General features: G+C 36.7%; 1 protein-coding gene and 1 long non-coding RNA gene across 6 annotated transcripts in view; one reads left to right on the top strand and one right to left on the bottom strand.

Annotated features, from left to right (window-relative positions):
- The window catches only part of ZNF280D (zinc finger protein 280D), a 296,039-nt gene that overhangs the window by 121,031 nt on the left and 157,017 nt on the right, over positions 1-17,991 (top strand). For both annotated transcript variants that reach the window (XM_037020971.2, XM_037020969.2), the window contains exon 3: positions 5,186-5,277. The gene's annotated coding sequence lies outside the window, so the exon portion shown is untranslated. The remainder of the gene's footprint in view (positions 1-5,185; positions 5,278-17,991) is intronic.
- The window catches only part of LOC108407909 (uncharacterized), a 120,333-nt gene that overhangs the window by 70,068 nt on the left and 32,274 nt on the right, over positions 1-17,991 (bottom strand). The gene's annotated exons all lie outside the window — the stretch shown is intronic.

Here is a 17,991-nt window from a genome sequence, read left to right as displayed (position 1 = left end):
GTGAAGCATTTACAGGCTTAGACTTTGGTTTTCTTATGTAGGCTGCCACAGCATTGGAGCCACATCAGTCTAATACTCTCCTTGTTTAATTAGTTTAACAATTTCTCCTTTTATCATACATGACATAAATGAAAGACTGACCAAAATTTGGCATCAGCACCACTCTCAGTCACCATCAAAGTTATGCTCTTGTCTTGCTGTGAAACTCAGAAGTTATAATGTCAGATTTGTGGAACAATCATTCTGCTGTTCACCTTGTCATTCTTCTTGTTTCTGTTTCTCCACACAGTGAGATGATGTGATATACTGTTAATGGTTGTGAACATGCTTTTAAGAGATTTGAGAGAACAATGTACCAGGGAGACTGCAATCATAACTATTAGGAGGATAATACCAAGATACTGAAGTATACTCCTTAGCCAGGAACCCCATGAACCAAACTAGTTGCAAAGAATGTACCCAAATGGGCACCAGTCTGTTTTAGCGAAGTGCTTGTTTGTTAATTTCTTGTATTTTCTACAATACTAGAGGTGTTGATCAAGTATATCAGGAGGTATTTGTTACGGCACAGACTTCTCTTTGTTCAGAAATCAGCAATGTAAAGCAATTCTATTACCTAAAAACCACCTTAGCAAGAAAATCTAGGGACTTTTGTTGTATAGTTATGGCCTTAGCAGTAGATTCAGAAATAATTACCAGGGTTAAGGAGCACTGTCTTCCTGTACATTAACAGAGAGAAAAGGCAAGAAGCAAAAAGACAAAAGAAATAAAGATTTCATACTGGAGATGAAGACCTTGACATCGTGTTTTGAGGAAAAGGTCTTATGCAATGATTTGAGTTGAGCCAGGTTAGCAGCTTTTTTCATGGAACGCTATTTTTAGTTGAAAGAACGACTGATAAACTAGGATTAGTCAGCCTTGCATTTTCAGTGGGCATTTTCTCAAAAGTGAATGAAGTGAGCCTATCATTTCAGGGAAAACAACTGAAAGTATTTGTTGCCAATCATAAAATTTGAATTTTCAACCAAAAAAGTAGAAGTTTGGGAACTTGTATCCATCATCATGAACTTAACAGCTTCTCAATTAAAGATTTTTCTAATAAGATATGTGATGATTGTAATTGATCTCATTTTTGATATTATATAATGAAATATGTCAACATTTGAAAAAAATCTATGTAGCTTGGTGAACTAACATTCTCCAAATGATCATTGCATGATGTTTAAAATCATACTTAGGTTAAAGATCCACTCAAAGTTCAAGATAAATGAATGGATGCTAGTGTAACAGTATGAATGTTCATTTATATGGTTTCAAATTCCATTTTGTAACAATTAAGAAATTATTGTGGAGTTTTGGCATACTATCAAAGAAGAATATCTACAATTATCAAAAAGGCAATTAAAATACTTCTTTTTCCAGCTTAAAAAGAAGGCAGATATAGACATTAAAAGAAGATTTATGATGATTTCTGAACATGGATATTCCAATTTCTAAACTGAGACCACATTTACATTTTTTAAGATGACACAGGTCTTCTGATTTTTTAGATTCCACATATAAGTGAAATGATATGGTATTTGTCTTTGTCTGACTTATTTTACTTAGCATAATACCCTCTAGGTCCTCCATTCATGTAGTCACAAATGGCAAGAATCTATTCCTTTTTATAAGTTGAGTAGTATTCCATTGTGTATGTGTAACACATCTTTATCCATTCATCTATCGATGGACACTTAGGGCTTCTACCATATTGGCTATTGCAAATAATGCTGCAGTAGACATAGGGTTGCACATATCTCTTCTAATTAGTGATTTTGTTTTCTTCAGGTAAATAAACAGAAGTGGAATTACTGGGTCGGATGGTATTTTTATTTTTACGTTTTGAGAAACCTCCCTACTGCTTTCTGCTACACCAATTTACATTCCCACCAATTGTACATGATCGTTCACTTTTCTCCACATCCTTGCCAACACTTGTTATTTCTTTTTTTTCCCTTTATATTAGCCATTCTCACTGGTGAGGTGATATCTCATTGTGGTTTTGATTTGCATGTCCCTGATTAGTGATGTTAAAAGTAGTATATTTTGGTGAGTCTCTTGGCCATATCATTATGTCTTCTTTGGAAAAAATGTTCAGTTCGTCTGCCCATATTTTTATCAGATTATTTGATTTTTTTGCTGTTGAGTTATATGAGTTTCTTATATATTTTGGTATTAGCCACTTACCAGATATATCATAAACAAAACAGAAATAGACTCATCAACAGAGAATGGATTAGTGGTTGCCATGAGGGAGGGTGGTTGAAAGGAGGGTGAAACAGGTGAAGGGAATGAAGACAAACTGCAAATTATAAAATAAATTAGTCACAGAGATGGAAGTACAGCATAAAGAATATAGCCAATAATATTGTAAATTCTTTGTATGTCGACAGATGGTAACTGCACTTACCATGGTGAACACTTAATAGTTTATAAAATTGTTGAAACACTATGTTATACATCTTAAACCAATATATATTGTATATTTCAATTCCAATTTAAATTAAACTATATTTCAATTTTTAAAAAGACATACCAAACACATCAGAGTGGTTTCCTATGGTGGGGAGATAAGGGAGGAATGAGGACAGAAGGGAATGCATAGAGACAAAGAAGAAAAGGCCCAGTGTGGGCCAATTCAGTGTGCAATGAACTGAGAAGTGTGATTAACTCGATTAAAAATTTAAAAATAAATGATCTGGGAAAACAAACAAACAAATGACACAAGGAAGGTACTTTCTAGAGCCTTGGAGTCACCAGAAAGGTAATGAGGCAGTCCCAAGTGTTCATCTAGGGGTAAGAGGAAAACTGTCCAGTCTATCTTATCCCCACCGAGTACAACGTTAAGGCCAATAATGGACAATAATGTTGCATTTTTTTTTCATAAACAAAATGCAAACATGGACATGGAGAGACAGAAGCACTAAATCAAGGTGTAAAACAATAGAACTCAAAGAACAGATGACCACATTGTAGAACATGAGCATACTTAAAACAGTTTTATCACAAAGCCCTACATGGCTACGGTCAAATGGAATAGAGGGTGCTTAATAGTGTTTCGTGGGGGTACAACATAGATTTCATTACTTCCTTAGAGTGTTTCATCCTTAATCAATTAAATTTGACCTGTAAGTTAGTTTTTTAGCCAGAAGCTAAGATGAGAGGGAGAAGTGACAACAGAGAAGCAGACATGAGCTGTATAGAGCAAAAATTTGCCACACAGAGAAAAAGAAACCATCCACTTACAAAGTTCCAAGTGACATTTTAGAGAAAGGATACTGGAAAGTGTTGAGAGGGAGTTACTGTGAGAATCCCCTTGGAGCCTGAAATTCCTCTGGCAGCAGCCATGGACAGGGGAATACTAATACAACCATTGCTTTTAAGCACAGGAGGCCAGAGTCCACTGAGCAATATCTGCATGTTTGCATGGAGGGAGAATAAATAATATATGCAAATTCCATGCTTAAAGTCCCCTTGTTTAGAAATCTGGCTTACTTGGTTTTGTCTTTCTAATCTACTTAGGCAGATACCTTTCCTTTTGTTTTAATATCAAATAGACTTTAGCTTGGACAGGTCTAATGGGACCTTACCATTGGTGCAGGCTTAACTGAGTAACAGGAGATTTTAGGTAAATTTCATTAGAAAGCTGCAATCTCTACCTCATGAAAGATTATATATTTTTTAAGGGTAGGGGGTAGGTTATCTCTCCAATATGCTAGAGCAATAACCTAGAAATATCCTGCACGGATGACCTGTTGGTGTCTGATACCCCACCTGTAGTCCACGTTGAGTCATGAGCTAGCCACATAAATCCAGGCTTGGAGAATTGAAGTTTTGCACCTTTAAGCAAACAGCTGGAAAGGATATAGCTAACTATAATTATTGTTTGGACATTGGATTTGATAGAAAATAAAGGAGCATATTAATCACTTTTGAACAGTTTCTGTTTTTCAGAGTCTTGGATTTCTGCCTCATTGTTATAAAAGAATTAAAATATGGCTTATCCCAGACAAGGGATGTATTCCTAATTTGGCAGACTCTAAAAAGAAAGTAACATCCTTAAATTCAATACAATTAAAAAACAGATATAGTTGGGGCTTTATAAATACTTGCAAATTTAAAGTATGAATTTTTGAGTGTTTGTATGTGAATAAGCATGAGAATTATCTGAAATCTTAAAAGCTTTCCTACAAGGAAACACTCTTCTGAGTCGGGCTATCATGGGAATATTAAGAGTTAAGACTCTAGAAAAAGGTGTTAAATAACCAAAACTGAGTTGGTAAGAGAAGAGATGGCCCAGAACACTCCCCTTAACCACTCCTGGCTAAGAGAATTCACAAATTCCCCAGACAAGATAATAGATGTAAACAACAGAACCACCCATTTCCTTCCTTCCCTTCCTCCCTTCCTTCCTTCCACTCTTATGCAGTCACCTAGTTCCCCCTCCTCAAAGGCAACTCATATTACCAATATTTTATACATCCTTCAATGCGTACATACAGTTTTACACAAATGATAACATTCTATATACTCTGAAGTTTGTTTTTTTCACTAAACTATATCTTGGAACTAAATCCCTGTCAATAATAAGTTTACCCATCTTTCTTCAGCAGCATAGTATTCCATTGAATGGATGCATCATAATTTATTTGACCAGTTCCACGTGGAAGGACATTTGTTTCCAGTCTTTTGCTATTACAAATATTATTGTGATGATTGTATTGTACATATGTCATTTTGTACATATGTAAGTAATCTATAGGACAAATTCCTAAAAGTAGAATTGCTGGCTAAGAGTGTGTGTGTTTGTGCTTTTGATAAATATTGCTAATTATCCTACACAGAGGTTATACTAATTTAAGTTCCTATCAGCAATATATGTAAATGCTTCTCTAAGGCACTCTCACTAATGCAGAGCATTACCAAGCTTTGTGGTCTTTTCCAATTTGATGAGTTAACTGTATTACAGTTTTATTTTAATTTGCCTTTCTCATTATGAATGAGATTGAGCACCTTCTCATATGTTTTAGAGCCATTTATATTTCCTTATATAAACTGTTTATATTCTTTGCCCATTTATCTACAGTGTTACTGGTTTATCTATATTTTTTTATTTACTTATATTAAATTTTCTTTACTTTAGGCTAAAATGAATCTGAAGTTACTATCCATGAGAGAAAGCATACAGTTGGTGGATATTTGATTTGGACAATTCAGCCTTTGGCCTAGATCCAGGTGAGTGGTTGAAGTTCCTTTTAAAGTTTGTTCAGGTAGCTCAGTGAGTGAGGTTATTTTGTGCAATGCTGTTACTGAAAGAGGAGATATTTACAGTAGAAAAATGCTTGAGCTTCTTTTGTGCAGCTAGTTCAGCTATTAAACTTCATCATGTATCCTAAAAATGATGCTTAAAAAACGACTGAGCCCTGTTGAAAATAAAGATAGGTATGAGCTTTGAACATATGTTATATAAATGAGGAAAGCAGGGAATCTTTCCCTTTCTCATAAACCAAAAATACTTAGAAATCTTTGGTTATTGTGCTTTCACATCCCCAAAGCTTTACAAATGTCTCCTTTCCATGCTATTTCCTTATTTCTGTAACACAATTCATTCATGTCCATAAGTGCCACCTGTAAAGGTGTTCTTATTTCCCAGCAGAAGTAGAAGTAGTGGTTTGACTGGTCTGATAGGAGCAGCCTCTGTATCATAGAAAAGCCCTGGCACATTAGCATATAAGCAACTGAGTCTGTGCAAGTTGCCAGATGGGCCTTTCAGAACAGCAAGAGCTTTTGTAGCTATACATTTCAAGGCATTACTATTTTTTTAAAAGTAAACTATTACTTATTTTACTTTAATTTTTTTTTGCAGTTCTTACTATGGTTGTTTTTCTATTTCACATGTTCTCTGGTAACCTACTTTCATGTATTAGCCCCGACATTTCTCCTGACCTCGAGAAAAGTGTATCCTTAAAACCACTCATATTTAATCTCAACTTTGTGGGAAGGTTTTTAGCAACTGCTTCAATATATTTAATATTTGTAGAACTATTCAAGCTTTAGTTTCTTCTTCATTCATATCAGAAAGCATACATACATACATATATATATATGTTTTCAAGAAACTCTTCCATGTTGTCTACATTTTCAAAATTGTTAGCATATAGTTGTGATTATAGTTTTATAAAAAATTAAAATTTGTATTTTCACAAATGCCTAGGGTGCCTAAATGGTTTTCTTGGCTCCACTGGAGATGGATGGTAATTATAGATTTGCTTTGTTTATTCACCGTATTCCTATTATGTTAATATGTGAGCGCAAATTAGTTGGTAGTTTAAAACCTATACATGCTTAAGGTACTCTACAAGAAGATATGTCAAAGAAATAATCAATGCTCCCATGTTTTCTTCCATATGCTACCTCTATAGCTTTTCTTCTTCCTTCCTAATTACAACCCTTAAATAGAATTCGTGCCTCATATCGAATTTACCGAGTATCATAATTCCTCCAGGTGGTAAAGATACCTCGAGACAAGTGCTGGGCATAGAAGCCACAGGGCATAAATCTGCAAAGAAGTAAAAAGCTAACCTTTGCAAACAATATGGCTTCTCTCTCACTTACCAACTTTACATCTCCCTGTATGGCCCCGGAAGATGACTGGTTAGCCAGAGACGGGTAAGATTCCTCAAGGGAGGAACAACCTAAGACAGGCACAGTCGCAGGGGGGCCATCAGGTGAGAAATTGGGGATCAACAGAGGTGAGGCTCAGAACCTCAACCCCCCTGTTTTGAGAGAAATCTTCTGCATCCGGGGATGTTTTGCTGCCCTAGTCTAGCTTGGATTAATACTTAGTCCATAGGCACAGACCTGATCATCTACATTTGCCCTCTTACAGCACTAAACTATGTTTTCTACCTTTATCTTGCATCTACCTACTACTTCAGCATTTTATTAAAAATAAAAATAATAATAATAATAAAGGGAGAAATGTGGGATCAACATATAAATCAAGTATAAAAATCAAACAAATATTCATATTTGACCTGATTGTTTATAGTTCATAATGCGTGATCAAAACCAAAAGTTTCTGTGATGAATGCCCTTGTACTGTTCACCATGTAAGAATTTATTCACTATGTAAGAATTCATTCACCATGTAAGAACTTGTTTGTTATGCTTCAGAAGATTGGAGACTGATGAGAATTAGGCTTGAGATGGATTAATGATTGTACATTGAGCATTGACCCCCCTATACAGAATTTTATTGTTAACAACCATTTGATCAATAAATATGAGAGATGCCCTCTCAAAAAAAAAAAATGTAGAACTTGCTTTACCTGATATCTAGATAGGTTTTAAAGCTATAGCAATTTAAAAGGGTAATATTGCCAAAAAGAAAAGTTAAATAAACTTTTGGTATATATCAAAAAAAAAATTTAAATTTGTAGATTTAAAAAAGAATTACAAATCATGATTTTCAAGTGAAATTGCATATCATTTGTGATATGAATTATAAATATTTCCCCATATTTCTACTGAGTTCATGAATATTAAAAAATATTGTTGCCTTAATATTTGAATAACAATTTGAATGACATAAGTTTCTTGAGTCACATTTTCTTTTCTTGAGGATTTTAGAGGGATTTCTCCAATCTTCTAGAATTGCATGTTGTTGGGGAGAAGTATGATGTCAGACTGTTTTGTTTTTGCCCTTCACAGATGACTCATTGTTTTTGCCTGATTGTCCAAAAAAGTCTTTCTTTATCTTCAAATTTCAGCAACTGTATTAAGCTATATCTGTTTGACCATTATGTATCAATTTTTCCTGAGACCTGAAATGCCCTTTCAAAGTGAACATTTCCTTCAATCATATTTCAAATATTTGTTCTGATTCATTATATAGGGATTTCAGAAAGTTTATGTTGGATCTCCTTTGTCTATCTTTCATAGAAATCATTTTACTTCTGTTTCAAATTCAATTTATTTTTATTCATTTTGCTTGCTTTTCTCCTATCTAGCTTCTATGTGCCTATTTTTCACTCTCACCAGTATCTAGTCTCTCTTGGGATACTTCCAAATTTTACTCCATCTCTGTTATATTTCTTTTTATTTTTTAAGGTGTCATTGATATAAAAATCTTATAAAGGCTTCACATGAGCAACATTGTGGTAACTATATTCCCTCCTATTATTAAGCACCCATCACATATCCCATTACAGTCACTGTACATCTGTGTAGTAAGATGCTATAGAGTCACCACTTGTCTTCTCTGTGCTATACTGCCTTTCCCGTGACCCCCCCTACATTATGTGTGCTAATTATAATGCCCTTTAATTCCATTTTCCCTCCCTTCCCGCCCACCCTTCCCACCCCTTTGGCTCTTGTAACCACTAGTTCCTTCTTAGAGTCTGTGAGTCTGCTGCTGTTTTGTTCCTTTAGTTTTTGCTTTGTTTTTATACTCTACAGATGAGGAAAATCATTTGTTACTTGTCTTTCTCTGCCTGGCTTATTACAGTGAGCATAATACCCTCTAGCTCCAACCATGTTGTTGCAAATGGTAGGATTTATTTTCTTCCATGGCTGAAAAATATTCCATTGTGTATATGTTCCACCTCTTCTTTATCCATTTAGCTACTTATGGACACTTAGGTTGCTTCCGTATCTTGGCTATTATAAACAGCACCATGATAAACATAGGGGTGCATATGTCTTTTTTTTTTGGTATCATTAATCTACAATTACATGAGGAACATTATATTTACTAGGCTCCCCCCTTCACCAAGTTCCCCCCACATACCCCTTCACAGTCACCGTCCATCAGCGTAGTAAGATGCTGTAAAATCACTACTTGTCTTCTCTGTGTTGTAGAGCCCGCCCCATACACCCTCCACATTATACATGCTAATTGTAATGCCCCCTTTCTTTTTCCCACCTTTATCCCTCCCTTCCAACCCATATTCCCCAGTCCCTTTCCCTTTGGTAACTGTTAGTCCATTTGTGGGTTCTGTGATTCTGCTGCTGTTTTGTTCCTTCAGTTTTTCTTTGCTCTTATACTCCACATATGAGTGAAGTCATTTGATACTTGTCTTTTACTGCCTGGCTTATTTCACTGCGCATAACACCCTCTAGCTCCATCCATGTTGTTGCAAATAGTAGGATTTGTTTTCTGCTTATGGCTGAATAATATTGTATATGTACCACATCTTCTTTATCCATTCATCTACTGATGGACAGTTAGGTTGCTTCCATTTCTTGGCTATTGTAAATAGTGCTGCGATAAACATAGGGGTGCATCTGTCTTTTTCAAACTGGGCTGCTGAATTCTTAGGGTAAATTCCTACAAGTGGAATTCCTGGGTCAAATGGTGTTTCTATTTTTAGTTTTTTGAAGAACCTTCATACTCCTTTCCACAATGGCTGAACTAATTTACATTCCCACCAACAGTGTAGGAGGGTTCCCCTTTCTCCACCACCTCGCCAACATTTGTTGTTGTTTTTCTTTTGGATGGTGGCAATCCTTACTGGTGTGAGGTGACATCTCATTGTTGTTTTAATTTGCATTTCTCTGATGACAAGTGATGTGGAGCATCTTTTCATGTGTCTGTTGGCCATCTGAATTTCTTCTTTGGAGAACTGTCTATTCAGCTCCTCTGCCCATTTTTTAATTGGGTTATTTGTGTTTTGTTTATTGAGGTGTGTGAGCTCTTTATATATTTTGGATGTCCGCCCTTTATCGGATCTGTCATTTATGAATACATTCTCCCATACTGTAGGATACCTTTTTGTTCTATTGATGGTGTCCTTTGCTATACAGAAGCTTTTCAGCTTGATATAGTCCCAGCTGTTCATTTTTGCTTTTGTATCCCTTGCCCAGGGAGATATGTTCATGAAGAAGTCACCCATGTTTGTGTCCATGAGATTTTTGCTTATGTTTTTTTTCTAAGAGTTTTATGGTTTCATGACTTACATTCAGGTCTCTGATCCATTTGGAGTTTACTTTGGTGTATGGGGTTAGACAGTGATCCAGTTTTATTGTCTTACATGTAGCTGTCCACTTTTGCCAGAACCATCTGTTGAAGAGACTGGCATTTCCCCCATTGTATGTCCATGTCTTGTTTATCGTAAATTAATTGATCATATATGTTTGGGTTAATGTTTGGAGTCTCTATTCTGTTCCACTGGTCTGTGGCTCTGTTCTTGTGCCAGTACCAAATTGTCTTGATTACTGTGGCTTTGTAGTAGAGCTTGAAGTTGGGGAGTGAGATCCCCCCCACTTGGGGTTGTTCTTCCTTCTTTAAATATGCCTGGATTGCTATATATTTTCCTCTTAAGACTGCTTTTGCTGTGTCCCACAGAAGTTGGGGCTTTGTGTTGTTGTTGTCATTTGTTTCCATATATTGCTGGATCTCCATTTTAATTTGGTCATTGATCCATTGATTATTTAGGAGCTGTTATTAAGCCTCCATGTGTTTGTGAGCCTTTTTGCTTTCTTTGTACAATTTATTTCTAGTTTTAAACCTTTGTGGTCTGAAAAGTTGTTTGGTAGAATTTCAATATTTTGGAATTTACTGAGGCTCTTTATGTGAGCTAGTATGTGGTCTATTCTGGGGAATGTTCCATGTGCACTTGAGAAGAATGTGTATCCTGTTGCTTTTGTATGTAGAGTTCTATAGATGTCTATTAGGTCCATCTGTTCTAGTGTATTGTTCAGTGCCTCTGTGTCCTTACTTATTTTCTTTCTGGTGGATCTGTCCTTTTGAGTGAGTCGTGTGTTGAAGTCTCTCAAAATGAATGCATTGCATTCTATTTCCTCCTTTAATTCTGTTAGTATTTGTTTCACATATATTGGTGCTCCTGTATTGGGTGCATATATGCTTATAATGGTTATATCCTCTTGTTGGACTGAGCCCTTTATCATTATGTAATGTCCTTCTTTATCTCTTATTACTTTCTTTGTTTTGAAGTCTATTTTGTCTGATACTAGTATTGCAACACCTGCTTTTTTCTCCCTGTTGTTTGCATGAAATATCTTTTTCCATCCCTTGACTTTTAATCTGTGCATGTCTTTTGGGTTAGGGTGAGTCTCTTGTAAGCAGCATAGGGATGGGTCTTGCTTTTTATCCATTCTATTACTCTGTGTCTTTTGATTGGTGCATTCAGTCCATTTACATTTAGGGTGATTATTGAAAGATATGTACTTATTGCCATTGCAGGCTTTAGATTCGTGGTTACCAAAGGTTCAATGTTAGCTTCTTTACTGCCTTACTGTCTAACTTCACTTGCTTATTGAGTTATTATAAACACAGTCTGATGATTCTTTATTTCTCTCCCTTCTTATTCCTCCTTCTCCATTCTTCATATATTGGGTGTTTTGTTCTGTGCTCTTTTTAGGAGTGCTCCCATCTAGAGCAGTCCCTCTAAAATACCCTGTAGAAGTGTTTTGTGGGAGGTAAATTCCCTCAACTTTTGCTTGTCTGGGAATTGTTTAATCCCTCCTTCATGTTTAAATGATAAGCATGCTGGATACCGTGTCCTTGGTTCAAGGCCCTTCTGTTTCATTGCATTAAATATATAATGCCATTCTCTTCTGACCTGTAAGGTTTCTGTTAAGAAGTCTGATGATAGTTTGATGGGTTTTCGTTTGTATGTGACCTTTTTTTCTCTCTCTGGCTGCCTTTAATACTCTGTCCATGTCCTTTATCTTTACCATTTTAATTATTATGTGTCCTGGTGTTGTCCTCTTTGGGTCCCTTCTGTTGGGAGTTCTGTGTGCTTCTGTAGTCTGAGCAACTATTTCCTCCCCCAGTTTGGGGAAGTTCTGAGCAATTATTTCTTCAAAGACACTTTCTATCCCTTTTTCTCTCTTCTTCTTCTGGTACCCTTATAATGTGGATATTATTCCTTTTGGATTGGTCACACAGCTCTCTTAATATTGTTTCATTCCTGGAGATCCTTTTATCTCTCTCTGTGGCAGCTTCTATGTGTTCCTGTTCTCTGGTTTCTATTCCATCAATGGCCTCTTCCATCTAATCCATTCTGCTTATAAATCCTCCCACAGATTGTTTCATTTCTGTAATTTCTCTCTGGACATCATCCCTTAGCTCTTGTATATTTCTCTGCAGCTCTGTCAGCATGTTTATGATTTTTTAAAATTCTTTTTCAGGGAGACTGGTTTGGTCTGTCTCTGCAGATCCTCTCTCAGGGATTGTCTGAACAATTTTGAACTGCACTAAATTTTTTGCCTTTTCATGGTGATAGTGGTGGCTGTAGACAGGTTGTGGGTGTGTCAACTGGGAGAAGAAAGTCCTTTCCTGCTTCCTGGATGCTTTGCCCTCCTCCTCTGCCTGTGTCAGTTACCCACACTCCTGGAGCAGCCACTGGGTTAATCCCCTTAGCTGCTGTGGGCGGGGTCCCTGTCAGAGCTTCATGGATCCCTACGGGGCGTGGCAGGCATGCCAGGTGTGCTCCTCCATGATAGTGGTGCCCCTGCTGGGCAGTTGTGCACCCGCAGCAGCCTTTGGGTCTGGCCCAGGTGGCTGTGCGTCGGGCTGGGATTCCAGTCGGCTGCTGGGAGCATGACTGCTCCCTCTGGCACTGCTGCGGCCTCATGCAGACCTCTCCCAGGCTCCTCTGGCACCACTGCCACCAGCACGCACAGGCCATTCCTGGGCTGCTCAGTCGCCGCCACGATGGGCTCATACAAGCCGATCGTGGTCCCCTGTGGAGCTGCTGCTCTCCCACTACTGGGCCAGTGTGTCGGTGTCTGCACCAGTTCGGGTAATGACTGGCAGGCTGCTTAGTGCCGTGAGGGGCTTCGGAGCTGCGCTGCCACCCAGGTGGTTAGGGCGCCTAAAGTTCCCCAGGATTCCCAGCTGCTAGCGAAGTGTGCCGGGACGACTTCATCCAGCTGTGAGGTCCCTGTCTCTTTAAGACTTGTGAAAAGCACTCGCCTTTCTTTTGTCTCGGGGCACTGGTTGCGGGGACCTGCCCGCAGGTTTTGCTTTTCCATTTCTCTAATTTCCAGCACCCTGTGCACCTTGTGTCTGCGCTCCAGGTGTGGATTTCTAGAGCTGGTTGTTTAGCAGTCCTGGGCTTTCACTCCCTCCCTGTTTTGACTCCTTTCTTCCCACTGGTTTCTGGGGTCAGGGGGCATTTGGGTCCCGCCTGGCTGTGGCTTGTATCTTACCTGCTTCGTGTGATGTTGAGTTCTCACAGATGTAGATGTATCCTGGCTATTGTACTGTATCCACTGGTGTCTCTTTTAGGAATAGTTGTTTTTATTGTATTTTCATCAATATATATGTTTTGGGGAGGAGATTTCCACTGAATTACTCACCCTGCCATCTTCCCATGATCCCGCATATGTCTTTTTGAATCTGGGATCTTGTTTGCTTTGGGTAAATTCCTAGGAGTAGAATTCCTGCATCAAAAGGTATTTCTATTTTTAGTTTTTTGAGGAATCTCAATATTGCTTTCCACAATGGTTGAACTAAATTACTTTCCCACCAACAATGCAGGAGGGTTCCCCTTTCTCCTCATCCTCACCAGCATTTTTTGTTCCTTGTCTTTACAATGTTGGCCATCCTAACTGGTGTGAGGTGATACCTCACTGTGGTTTTAATTTGCATTTTCCTGATAATTAGTGATATGGAGCATCTTTTCATGTGCATGTTGGCCATCTGAATTTCTTCTTTGGAGAAGTGTCTGTTCAGATCCTCTGCCCATTTTATAATCCAGTTATTTGCTTTTTGGGTATTGAGGCATGTGAGCTATTTATATATTTTGGATGTTAACCCCATGTCAGATATGTCATTTACAAATATATTTTCCCACACTGTAGGATGTCTTTTTTGTTTTACTGATGCTGTCTTTTGCTGTACAGAAGCTTTTTAGTTTGATGTAGCCCCATTTGTTCATTTTTGCTTTTGTTTCTCTTGCCTGAGGAGATGTGTTCAGGAAAAAGTTGCTCATGTTTATATTCAAGATTTTTGCCTGTTTTCTTCTAAGAGTTTTATGGTTTAATGACTTACATTCAGGTCTTTTTATACATTTTGAGTTTACTTTTGTATATGGAGTTAGACAGTAATCCAGTTTCCTTCTCTTACACGTAGCTGTCCAGTTTTGCCAACACCAGCTGTTGAAGAGGTTGTCATTTCTCCATGGATTAATTGACCATATATGTATGGGTTTATATCTAGACTCTCTATTCTATTCCATTGATCTATGGGTCTGTTCTTGTGCCAGTACCAAATTGTCTTGATTACTGTGGCTTTGTAGTAGGGCTTGAAGTTGGGGAGCATAATCCCCCCCACTTTATTCTTCCTTCTCAAGATTGCTTTGGTTATTCAGGCTCTTTTGTGGTTCCATATAAATTTTAGAACTATTTGTTCTAGTTTGTTGAAGGATGATATCTGTATTTTGATGGGAATTGCATTGAATCTGTAGATTGCGTTAGGCAGGATGGCCATTTGTGGGTTTTTTTTTTAAGCCACTATTCCCCCTATAGATCTGCCAGCTCATGTTTCATTTCTCTTGCATCTCTATCCTCCTAAGTCTTGTATCTCTGCCTTTTGCTCTTTGTTAATTAAAAGAAAATTATTGTTCGTAAAATATACACAACATAAAATTACCATTTTAACTCCTTTTATGTGACAAGTGTTCCAGATTGTGGCCATTTTCATAGGTGTGTAGTGGTATCTCATTGTTTTAATTTACATTCCCTGATGGCATATGATACGGAGCATCTTTTCATACAGTTATTTGCCATCTATATATCTTCTTTAGTGAGGTGTCTGTTAGTCTTTGGGACATTTTTAAATCAGGTTGTTGGTTTTCTTATTGTTGTATTTTAAGATTCCTTGTATATTTTGGATAGTAGTCCTTTATCAGATATGTCATTTACAAGTATTCTTTCTCAGTCTATGCCTTGTTCTCTCATTCTCTTGACATTGTCTTTCACAGAGCAGAAGTTTTAAATTTGATGAAGTTCAGCTAATCAATTATTTATTTCATAGATTTTGCCTTTAGTGCTGTATCTAAAAAGTCATTGTCACACCCAAAGCCATCTAGGTTTTCTCCCATGCTATTTTCTAGTTTTATATTTCACAGTTTCATATTTTATATCTAGGTATATGATCCATTTTGATAAAATTTTTTGCTTTTCTCTGTGTCTAGATACATGCTTTTGCATATGGATCTCCACTTGTTCCAGCACCATTTGTTTAAAAGACTGTCTTTGCTCCATTGAACTGCCTTTGTTCCTTTGTCAACAATCAGTTGACTATATTTGTGTGTCTCTACTTCTGGGCTCTCTATTTTGATCTATTTGTCTATTCTTCTGCCAATACCATACTGTCTTGATTACTGCAGCTTTATAGTAAGTCTTTAAGTCTGGTATCATCAGTCCTCCAACTTTGTTCTTCTCCTTCAACATTGTGTTGGCTATCCTATGTCTTTGTCTCTCCATATAAACTTTAGGATAAGTTTATCAATATCAAAAAAAATTCTGGGATTTTGATTGGGATTGCATTGAAACTACACATCAAATTCATAAGAACTGACATCTCAGTAATATTGAGTCTTCCTCAACATTGAACATGGACTGTTTTTTCATTTGTTTAGTTTTTCCTTGAATTTGTCCATCAGAGTTTTGTAGGTTTCCTCATTTTGCTCTTGTATATATTTTGTTAGATTTCATTTTTTGGGGGGTGCTAATGTAAACTGTATTGTGCTTTTAATTTCAAATTCCACTTTATTCATTGCTGGAATATAGGAAAGAAATTGACTTTTGTATATTAATTTTATATCCTGCAACCTTGCTATAATTGTTCATTAGTTAAAAGGTATTTTTTGATTCTTTTAGATTTCCTACATAGACAATCACATCACCTCCAAACAAAAAGTTTTTTCCTTCCTTCCAAATCAGTATATATTTTATTTCCTTTTTTTACTGCATTAACTAGAACTTCCAGTATAATGTTGGAAAGGGTTGTTGAGGAGGATATCCTTGCCTTGTTTATTATCTTACTGGGAAAGCTACTAATTTCTTAAGGTTAAGTATGATGTTAACAAGTGGAGATCCATATGCAAAAGCATGTATCTGGACACAGAAATTAGCAAAAAATTTTATCAAAATGGATCATATACCTAGATATAAAATATGATATTCTTTACCAAGTTGAGGTAGTTCCCATATTTTTCTCTTTTGCTGAGCTTTTATCATGAATGGGTGTTGGATTTTGTCAATTGTTTTTTCTGTGTCTATTGACATGATCACGTGATCTTTCTTTTTTTAGCCTGTTGATGTGCTGGGTTATATTAATTGGCTTTTGAAAGTTTAAACCTTCCATACCTGGGATAAATCCCACTTGGTCATGGTGTATAATTCTTTTTACACATTGTTAGATATGACTTGCTAATATTTTTTTGAGGATTTTTGCATGTATATTCATAAGAGTTATTGGTATGCAGTTTTCTTATAGCATCTGTATCTGGTTTTGGTATTAAGGTAATGCTGGTCTCATAGAATGAATCAGGAAGTATTCCCTCTGTTTCCAACCTCTGAAAGAGATTGTAGAAATTTGGTGTAATACCTTCCTTAAATGTTTGGTAGAACTCACTAGTGAACACATCTGGGCCTGGTATTTCCTATATTAGAAGGTTATTAATTATTGATTCAATTTCTTTAATAAATATTGGCCTATTTCTTCTTGTGTGAATTTTTGCAAATTTGTGTCTTTCAAGTAATTGTTCCATTTCATTCAGGTATCAAGTGTGTGGGTGTACAGTTTAGAATCCTCTTAACATCCATGTCCCCTCTTTCATTTCTGATATTAGTAAATTTGTGTTCTTTTTTTCTTAGTTGGCCTGGTAGGGGAGTATCAATTTTATTAATCTTTTCAAAGAACCAGATTTGGTTTCATTGATTTTATCTCCCTTTCTTTTTAAGGCTTTTAAATATATTGTATGTATATTGGGTCTCCTCTTTTATAAATGAATTGCTTAATTAACAGTTTAAATCCATGGCAAAATATTTGGTCAAAATTTTCATTTGTTTATTGGAAATACTGCTTTGATCAGTATTCATCAGTATTTGTTTTCTCATTCATTTTCTCCTGTTTTCTTGTAATAGTGTTATAGAGACTCTGGATGATTTATTTTTGATTTCTCATGTTGGATAAGTGGGCTTTCCCTTGACCAGTTATTTGCAAATGGTTCATATGTTAGAGATGCTAATGCTGTATCTAAGACTAGCAACAGCATTCTCCCTAGGTCCCTCAGTGAATGTGAGAGCCCATTTAAGTTACTTATCCAGCAGAGATAAGCAGCTGTAAGACTTACATCATTCAGACTCTTTTTCCAATCCTCTGCCTCACCAACACTCTTCCTTAAAATATGACTTGTCATATCTGTCCTTGTTCAGTCCTGTTACCTCTGCCTCTCAGAATCAAACTAGTGCATGGATGTTTCCATCACTACCCCACATTTGCTGTCCTCATTAGGACACATGAGGATTTTAGCTCTGTAACCTGGGCATGCTCTTCATCTTGGAGTAGTACAGTTCTCAGGGGTTTGCATTTACAGGCATCCCCTTCTGCTTCCTCCCACATCCTGTTTGATTTGCACTGCTTTTGGCAGCCCTTCTATCTATTTGTGGTTTAGGGTTTCATATAGTATCCTAGCTTGCATTTCTTTTTCTCATTCTTCTTGGGGTGATTTCCTAGAGGAGAAAGAGGAAATGCCAATTTTACTCCACTATTTTTCAAAATGGAAATCTATATCTAATTCTTCTTCTATAGTTTAGGATAAGTCATTCTCAAATTAATGTTCTATTGTTTTTGTAAACCTCCTTTACAAAAGTTAGAGAACGCTTTCAGGTAATTTTATGGATATCTGAAAGAAGGAGACCTAGCTAACAATTGCAATCAAGAGCATTGCAATGAGACTACATAGCAGG

Source organism: Manis javanica, chromosome 8 (assembly GCF_040802235.1).
Source record: "Manis javanica isolate MJ-LG chromosome 8, MJ_LKY, whole genome shotgun sequence".
Lineage (NCBI taxonomy): Eukaryota > Metazoa > Chordata > Mammalia > Pholidota > Manidae > Manis > Manis javanica.
The sequence above is the reverse complement of the archived record's forward strand: the minus strand, read 5'-3'. Positions and strand labels throughout refer to the sequence as shown.